This window comes from Miniopterus schreibersii, assembly GCF_964146895.1.
Source record: "Miniopterus schreibersii genome assembly, chromosome: 2".
Lineage (NCBI taxonomy): Eukaryota > Metazoa > Chordata > Mammalia > Chiroptera > Miniopteridae > Miniopterus > Miniopterus schreibersii.
In genome coordinates, this window is record NC_138102.1 from 19,803,194 (window position 1) to 19,812,097 (window position 8,904).

Genomic DNA, 8,904 nt, shown 5'->3' on the forward strand with positions numbered 1-8,904 from the left:
CCTCCCCGTCACCCACCTCCACAGAGTTCACGTGGGGAGCTCCACGCTGGGAACATGTCCACCTTCTGGGGGGGCTCATCCTGCACCTGGGCCTGGGCTGGGGTCCTAGAGACAGAGCCCAGAGGACTCTGCCTGTGACCAAAGTCTTGGGCCTCAATGCCGAACTCTGCAGGAGTCCTGTTTCCCACATGCTCAGCTGGGGATGCTCATCCAACCTTATGGGGAAATTATTTTAACCTTGAGAAGAACGGTCCTAATAATGGGGCACCATAACTTGGCCATCTGCATCACACTGCCGTCACCCCACAGTGATGAAGGATGAGGCTCTTCTCATGTGTGGTGGTTCCCTGGTTCTAAATGGGTTTACCCTACCTGGTGAGCTGGTCGAACTTCCCCCAAGGAACAAATGCCCTGAAAACACACAATCTCCTGCACACAGGAAGGGGTTTTTTCATACAGGAGATGCCAGCATCTACCTCAGTGTCACAGTTGCCAGCTCTGATCTGGAACGCATTATTTGAGGCCAGGCAAATGTAAATTAATGTAGTCTTCAAGTTGGGCTTCTCAGCAAGGTAACGAAATGTTGACATCAGCCTGAAAGTCAAATTAGGCTCTACGTTATGTGGTGTGACCTGAGGTGTTGACACCCTGGCTGTCTGCCTCCCGAGCTTCGGGAAAGCACGTGTTTGGGAACAGCGCTCATGACTTCAACTGCTTCCCAGAACCCCGCTGGACAGCAAGGAATCCCTGGTGAGCAAATCCGTGATGGCACTTCGGCCTCTTCCAGGAAACGTGTGTGGTGTGTTCCGTCATTCTTCACAACATTACTGAACATCTACGTATGTCTGACACTGTGGTAGGTGCTGGGGACAGCAGGTGACCTCCAGAGGTAGAGCGGCTATAGATCTAGCCTACAAAACCTTCCCAAGACCATCGTGATCTCTAGCCACCACCCCATAGCCCTCCTCATTTTGCTGGCCAAGTTGCTTTACCACATGTCTTTCCCTCCCCTCTCCCAATCACCCCTCAGCCCACAGCAGGCTGCCTCTGCCCCCACTTCTCCATGGAAACTGCTCCCACTGAGATTCCCACACCAGAAATCTCCTCTCTGTCAAACCCAACAATGGGACTCAGGCCTCTGGTTACCCGACCTCCTTCAAATGTTTGGTACACTATTGATGCATCATCACTCCTTTGTGAAATTCTGTCCTCTGATCTTGTGTGTCACTACTCCCTTACGGTTTTCCACTTTCTGACATGTAATTTTCCGTAAAGTCCTCAAAGGCCTCCCCATCTCCTACACCTATAGATCCAAGCCTCTTGGCATAGAAGACCTCTTGTGACCCAGCTCCTGCCAGGCTCATCTCCCCTCCGCTTGCCCCTCTCCCCATACCTAATACTACAGCAACCCAAACAAGGTATCGTATCCCTCCAAAGACCGTGCTGCCTCTTGCTGCCTCCTGCATCACACTGTTCCTCTGGAATAGCTTCCTCCCCCCACCTGGCGATCCACTCAGTGAGCATGGGCTGTTCTTCAGAACCTAGCCAACTGCCACTCCCTTGGTGAGGTCTTCCCTGACCAGCCCCCACTCTACTTACTCCAGAAAGAGTCCCCCACCCCTCCTCTGGACTACCTCTACTCCCCACACTCATTTCCACTATCACACTGGTCAGCTGTATTGTCATTGTTTCTGTATCTGTCTTATCCAGCAGGTTCTAAAATCTTCCTGAGGGTAGATTATATCTCACCTCTCTATATATCTACAGCTGTTCGCACAGTGCCTGGCATTTAACTGAATTTTTAAAAATACTTATTGAACAACCTTAAGGAGCTTTTCATGTGAAGAAGTGGTACACAGAACAATGCCCTCGCCCCAAAGACGTCCCCATCCTAATCTCCAAAACCTGTGGATATGTTACGTTACATTGCAATAGGGAATTAAGGTTGTAGGCGAGATTAAAGCTAAGGACTTTGAGATGAGATTATCCTTGGTTATCCAGGTGGGCCCAATCTATCGTGTGAATCCTCAAAAGTGAGGAACAGAGATATAACAATGGAAGCAGGGGCAAAGAAATACGCTGCTGCTGGCTTTGAAGAAGACAGAAGGAGACCACAAACAAAGGAATGTGGGTGTCCTTGAGAAGCTGGGAAGGGCAAGGAAATGGAGTTCCCCCAGAGTCTCTTGATGTAATGCAGACCGGCTGACACCTTGAGTTTTGCCCAGTGAGATTCATGTTGGACTTCTGGCCTACAGAACTGTGAGATAGTAAATTTGTGTATTTTAAGCCACTAAGTTTGTGATCATTCGTTACAACATCAATAGAAAAGTTAATACCAAAAAAAAGGAGTTCCTGAACAAATATTTTAACTAAATAGAGAAAAGGACCAGCACCATCAAAGAGATGTAAAGAGATGCCAGTGGGGTTCAGTGAAGGGAAAGAGAACTTTCAGCTGAGGGATTGGGCTACATTTTCTGGAAAAGATGGCATTAGAGCTGAATTTAAAAGGATTTAGGTTTTAGACACAAGGAAATGGGAGATTCAAGTGCTGCCATTGGAGAGAAAAGCAAGGAGAAAAGCACAGAGGCCAGAGGTCCTGAGAGCAGATGGGGGTGCAGGCTGGTCAGGTTCCCCTGAGTGTGGAGGGCACAAAGGGAGGTGTAGGAAACCAGAGGAGAGCTTGTATTGTGTCCCTGCTCCTCAGACCCTGCCCAGTTGAGGGCACAGCCCACTCCTCAGGAAGGGTAGCACATCCCCAACCCCGACCCGCATCCCACAAACCAGTCTCCAACTTTCTCCCTGACCCAAATAGGCACGAATTCACAGGGAGTCTCCCTCCCCACACTGTGAGCCCTTGGACGGGGCTGGCATTTATAGGCTGGCTGGTCAGCCAAGACTTACCCACAGGAAATAATTAGAGAACAAAAGAAGACAGGGCGCAATATAAGAGCTAATAGGAATATCACTGAGTGCCGAAGGTATAGTTTAAGTAGCAAATGCAATGGGAAGCCCAAGAAGAAAGACATTATTGTTGGCTGTTTTTTTCAGGGAAAGTTTTATGGACAGAGTGGGACCTGAGCAGTGTTCTGAAGGAGAAGCAAGCTCCAGAAATGGGAGGAAGGCAACCAGACAGGGAGGTTTACAAGGAGGAAGATGCAGAGGAGAAAGTGACCCAGCACCAGGAACCCTTTGGGTGTGGGATGGATGGAGTGTGGTTTCCTCAGCCAGTTGAAAGTCCCTCCAACAGCTCCCTCTTGCTAAAAAGGCGCCTGCTGTTTCTCCTTAGAAGGAATGGTGTGGATACTCTTGCTAAAACTCACTCTGAGCTCTTGCTGTTGGCAGTTTCTAGATGTGATGGGGAGAACCTGAACTAGGAGTGATATTCACTCTCTGTGGTGCCCCCGGTGAAATGAGGACTGTGAGAGAGCCGCCCTTTGAGCTGCTGGCACCACCTCTGAGGAGCTTATGCACTTGGAGCACATTCCCGTTTTAGGAGCAGAAGCACCACAGTCAGGAAAGAGGTCTGGCCGCTGGGCACTCGGGCGGCCCTTCCTGTCTCTCTCTTGGATGCTGAAATAGGAAACAAACCAGAGGACTGCACCAGAGCATGTCTTACGAAGGCTCGGGCTTCCTCTGGCCCAGAGTCCCAGTCTACTTGGACAGGACAAAAGGGACCCAAAGGTCCAGGAAAAACACAGGATTGCCCAGGAAGGGAACTAGCCAGTGAGCAAGCAGCCAAGTGCAGGTCCTGTAATATCTGAGCGGGAGTGGGGAGTATTGGTTACTTATTTCTTTGACATGATGGTCACAGTTCTGTCCACAAGATGGAAGCCAAAAGTCACACTGGTTGAGTTACGCCAAAGGGATCAAAGTTTTTCTTTACTTGTGTTTTCTATCTTTGTTTTTAAGATTATCAGTGAAAACCTTGTTTTTTCTCCCCACCCGAGGATATTTTTCCACTGATTTTTAGACAGAGTGGAAGGGAGGGGGAGAGAGAGGAAAAAACATCGATGTGAGACAGACACATCTATTGGTTGCCTCTTGCACTCACCTCAACCCGGATGGAGCTGCAACCGAGGCGCATGCCCTTAACCAGAAATCGAACCCATGACCCTTCGGTCTGCAGGCTGACACTCTAACCGCTGAGCAAAGCCAGCCGGGGCTCTGTTTTCTATCTGGATGAAAATTTTGTTCTGTTCTAGTTTTACACTGCCAGGAGATAAATACAACCAAGACTTACACTTCACAATTGACATAGTGACTTCACGTGCGTTTATTTGAGAGCCAGGGCCTGTGATCTGCTGCTGTCATTGTTTTCCCATCCGGAAAGGGAGAGGGTTGTGTTCATGCTCCTGCCGCCACGGGCCCCCAATGTCATGTCATGCTCGCTCTCCCACCCACCTCCCAAACCGCTAAAGGACCATGAATCATAGAGGCCAAGCTCCGTTTTCACATCAGTCCCTGTCCATTTCCTCGAGGTGGGCACCATCAAGAACTAAAACCAGCTGTGCTCAAGGGCCCTCAGGCACAGGAGGGTGGATGGACCCTCTCGCCTTGGCCACACTAATAGATCTTCTTCTGAACCTCCTTGACAAGGCAAAATCCTGAGCTGAGAACAGGCCAGATGACTCGAGACAGGAAGAAGGGCTTTTGAGAAGTGCCACGGGAAGAGGGGGTGGGTGGAAGAGACATGTAGGAACCCAGAACATAATTGCATAATATTATGTTTTAAACCACATGCCTTTTTCCAGACTAGGTTATTAAATTAATTCAGAACTTATGCTCACACTTAAAAGATTTCTGTCCTATTTTGTGAACACGATGATCTCAGAGTGATTTGCACTGGAAATGTGTCATATTAAATCAGGGACACTAATAAACTTTATTACTTAAACTCCATATGGATCAGACATGGCAGGTAACCCATCCTACTCTTGCACTCATATTTATGCCATTGAAATACGGCTCCTCCTATAGGAAAACAAAATAAACTCAATACCATTCCCTCTACCTCACCACAAATGTACCCATCGGGGCTAGAGGATGGGTTCACCTGCCCATCCTGCTCCCCAACACAGAAACCAATTATGGGACTGAGACCAGTTGGCCCAGGCAGAGATATTTTAGGAGGGGTTTAAAGCACCATGGCTTTGTGACCTTCCATTTGCACTGGCATGGCCAGTATGCTGGAGTGTGTGTAACTGCTCAGAATTGTTTTACAGGTACAAGTGTGGGAAAAAGTACTGGATGGTGAGTTATGACACCTGAGTTCTCCTGGTTCTCCTACCAGCTGGCTCTGTGATCTGAGCACAAATCAGAAAGGACAGTGTAATATACAGAGCACAGGCATTGGGATCAGAGGCTTATTTCCATGTAACAGATGTTTTTCAAAAGCCTAACTTGATCCAGGCCCTACGTAAGGCACTAGAGATACAAGAATGAGTAAGAATTCCATTAGAATCCCAAGAGGATTATTTGGAAAACTAAATTAAATTATAATCTTATATGCACGATTCTATAGAAATACTTTGTGATCTTTTTAATTCACATAAAAAATGTCTGGGAATAGCTAAGAAATTTAAGAATAGGGACTTACCTTACCAGATACTAAATACAAAACATATTCAAAACAGTGTGGCACTGGCAAGCTTGTATGCAAACTTCCAGTCAACAAACCCATGGACGTGGAATTGGGGTGAAAGAAGAGAAAGGATTGAAAGTCTTTCTTCCAAGCACATGGACTTCCCAGAAGTCCTCACCATCACAAGCAGCCAAGCATCTAGCTTCCCTACTACTCAGGGGGGGGAAAATAACCAAAGAGGTTCTGAATTCAGGGAGATGGGTTCATCAAAGGACAGGAGCTAGACAACAAGTAAAAGTGCAGGAATTTGGTGGAAGTCTACTCTTTACATGGTAAAGCATAAAACCCTTCAACTTCTCCTGCTTTGTATGCGGAATGCAAGCAGCCTAGTCCACCCTGACACCCATCAACAGAATCCTGAAGCAGAAGACTGGATGACACTTCTCTGGTAGGAAAAAAAGACATATCCTAACAGTAGAGGGATGCAATGAAAAGGGCCTCTAGCAACCTGATCTGTACCCCTCCCAGAGAAGTTCCTCCCCTTACACACAAACATGTAGGCATGGACAGAGAGCCAAAGATCATTAGACTGTGGAGGAAATCCTTCTCATAGAAGATACATTCAAAAACAAACCTGAGAGCCCTCTTTCTGTGCCTAGTGCAGCCATGGCTCATGGTCCCAAGAAGCACCTGAAGCATGCAGCAGCTCCAAAGCCCTGGACAATGGATAAACTGACCGGTGTGTGTGCTCCTCGGCCATCTACTAGTCCCCGCAAGAGGAGAGAATGTCTCCTCTCGTCATTTTCTTAAGGAACAGACTTAAGTATGTTCTAACAGGAGATGAAGTAAAGCAGATCTGCGTGCTGCGGTTTATTAAGATCAACGGCAAGGTCTGAACCGCTATAACCCACCCTGCTGGTTTTATGGATGTCATCAGCATTGACAAGACTGGAGAGAATTTCGGTCTGATCTATGACACCAGGGGTCACTTTGCTGTTCATCGTATTACACCTTGTTACCAAGTACAAGTTGTGCAAAGTGAGGAAGATCTTTGTGGGCACAAAAGGAATCCCTCATCTGGTAACCCATGGTCTCGCACCATCCGCTACCCTGATCCCCTCATCAAGGCGAACGACACCATTCAGACTGATGTGGAGATTGGCGAAATTACTGAGTTCATCAAGTTTGACACTGGTAATCTGTGTATGGTGACCGGAGGTGCCAACCTGGGAAGAATTGGAGTGATAACCAACAGAAAGAGGCACCCTGGTTCTTTTAACGTAGTTCATGTGAAGGGTGCCAATGGAAACAGCTTTGTAACATTTGTAACAGGCTCTCCAACATTTTTGTAATTGGCAAAGGCAACAAACCATGGATTTCCTTTCCCCATGGAAAGGGTATCTCCCTCACTATTGCAGAAGAGAGAGACAAGAGACTGGCAGCCAAACAGAGCAGTGGGTGAAATGAGCTCTAGGTGACATGATTGGAAAAGTTTTTGTATTTAATTAAAGATAATACGGAATGATTTTTTAAAAATGAGAAAAATTGTCAGAAAAAGATAAAAGCAATAATATCCTCAGGAGATAAAATTATTTTCCAGCCAGAAAGCAAAAGTAAAATGCTATTGAAAAGGCTCAACTTAAAAATAAGAAAGAGCTATTAGAAATTAAAATTGATAACCAGAATTAGAAAACAGAAGTAGGAAAGTAGGAAAATCCGGTGTGAACCCAAAAGACCAAAATCCAAATACTAAGAATTTTATAAAGACAGAAGAGAAAAATTCATGGAAAGGAAATGATTAATGGGAAAATTAAATAAAGTTTCCAGAACTAAAAGGCATGAGGATACTCCAAGAGGCTAGCATAGTGAATTTTAAAAACCTACAACAAGGAACATCATTGTGAAATTTCAGAACATCAAAGATAGAGATGATGAATAAAAATTCCACAGGTCAAAAAGGAAGGTGGATAGAGCCAGTGCTTATAAAAAAAATGGGACTCAAAAGGGGTCAAATTTCTCAAAAGAAGTCCTAGATGTCAAATGATGGTGGATCAATGTCTTAAAAGTTATGAGGGAAGCACAAAGATCGGTTGCATTTCCATACTTAACAATCCAAACGAGAAATTAAGACATCAATTTCATTTACAGTAACATAAGCATAAAATACTTAGAAATAAAGTTAACAAAGAAAATGAAAGATTTGTACACCAAAAGCTACAAAACGTTGCTAAAAGAAATTAAAGACCAAAAAAAATGGAAAAACATGCCCTGTTAATGGATTAGAAGACAATATTGGTAAGATGTCAAGGGTATTCAAAAGGATCTGCAGATTCAGTGCAATGTCTATCAAAATCCCTACAATGTTTTTGCAGAAATAGAAAAATCCATCCTAAAATTCATATGGAATCTCAGGGAACCCTGAGTAGCCAAAACAATTTTGAAAAAGTACATAACTGAAGGTCTCACGTGTCCTCATTTCAAGCCATACTACAAAGCTATGGTAATCAAAATAGTGAGGCACTGACATAGAGGCAGATAATAAACCAATGGAATAGAATAGAGAGCCCAGAAGTCAACCCTAGCACATATCGTTAAATGATTTTTTACAAGAATGCCAAGACTATTCAATAGTCTTCAACAAATGGTGTTGGGAAAACTAGACATCCACATGCAAAACAATGAAGTTGGGCCCTTACCTTACACCATGTAAAAAATTAGCTCAAAATGGATCAAAGATCTAAGCAAAAGAGCTAAAACTATAAAACTCTTAGGTGAAAACACGGGGGAAAGCTTACTGACATTTTATTTTGGTAACGATTCCTTGGATATTACACCAAACACACAGACAACAAAAGAAAAAATAGATAAGTTGGACTCCATCAAAATAAACTTTTATGCATCAAAGGACACGATGAACAGAATGAAAAGGCAACACACAGAATGGGAGAAAATATTTGCAAACCATATATCTCATACGGGATTGATATCCAGAATTTATAAAGAACTACAAATTCAACAACTACAACAACAAAAAACAAAGAACCCTATTTTAAAATGGGCAAAAGATATAAATGGACATTTCTCCAAAAAAAAATTACACATGGCCAATAAGCACATGAAAAAACATTCAGCCTCACTAATCATTAGAGAAACACAAATCAAACCACAATGAGATACTCCTTCACAACCATTAGGATGAGTGTTATAAGATAAAATTAAAAATTTTAACTGAGAAAATAACAAGTGTTGGCAAGGATATAGAGAAACTGGAACCCTGTGCATTACCGGTAGATGAGTGAAATGGTGAGGCTGCTATAGAAAAC

The 8,904-nt window shown here is 44.5% G+C and overlaps 1 pseudogene across 1 annotated transcript; it reads left to right on the top strand.

The window, feature by feature from the left end:
* The first annotated feature begins 6,247 nt into the window (after positions 1 to 6,247).
* LOC308553015 (small ribosomal subunit protein eS4 pseudogene) lies at positions 6,248 to 7,043 on the top strand (annotated as a pseudogene). Its single transcript has one exon. The product of its transcript is annotated as a small ribosomal subunit protein eS4 pseudogene (transcript).
* The last annotated feature ends 1,861 nt before the right edge of the window (positions 7,044 to 8,904 follow it).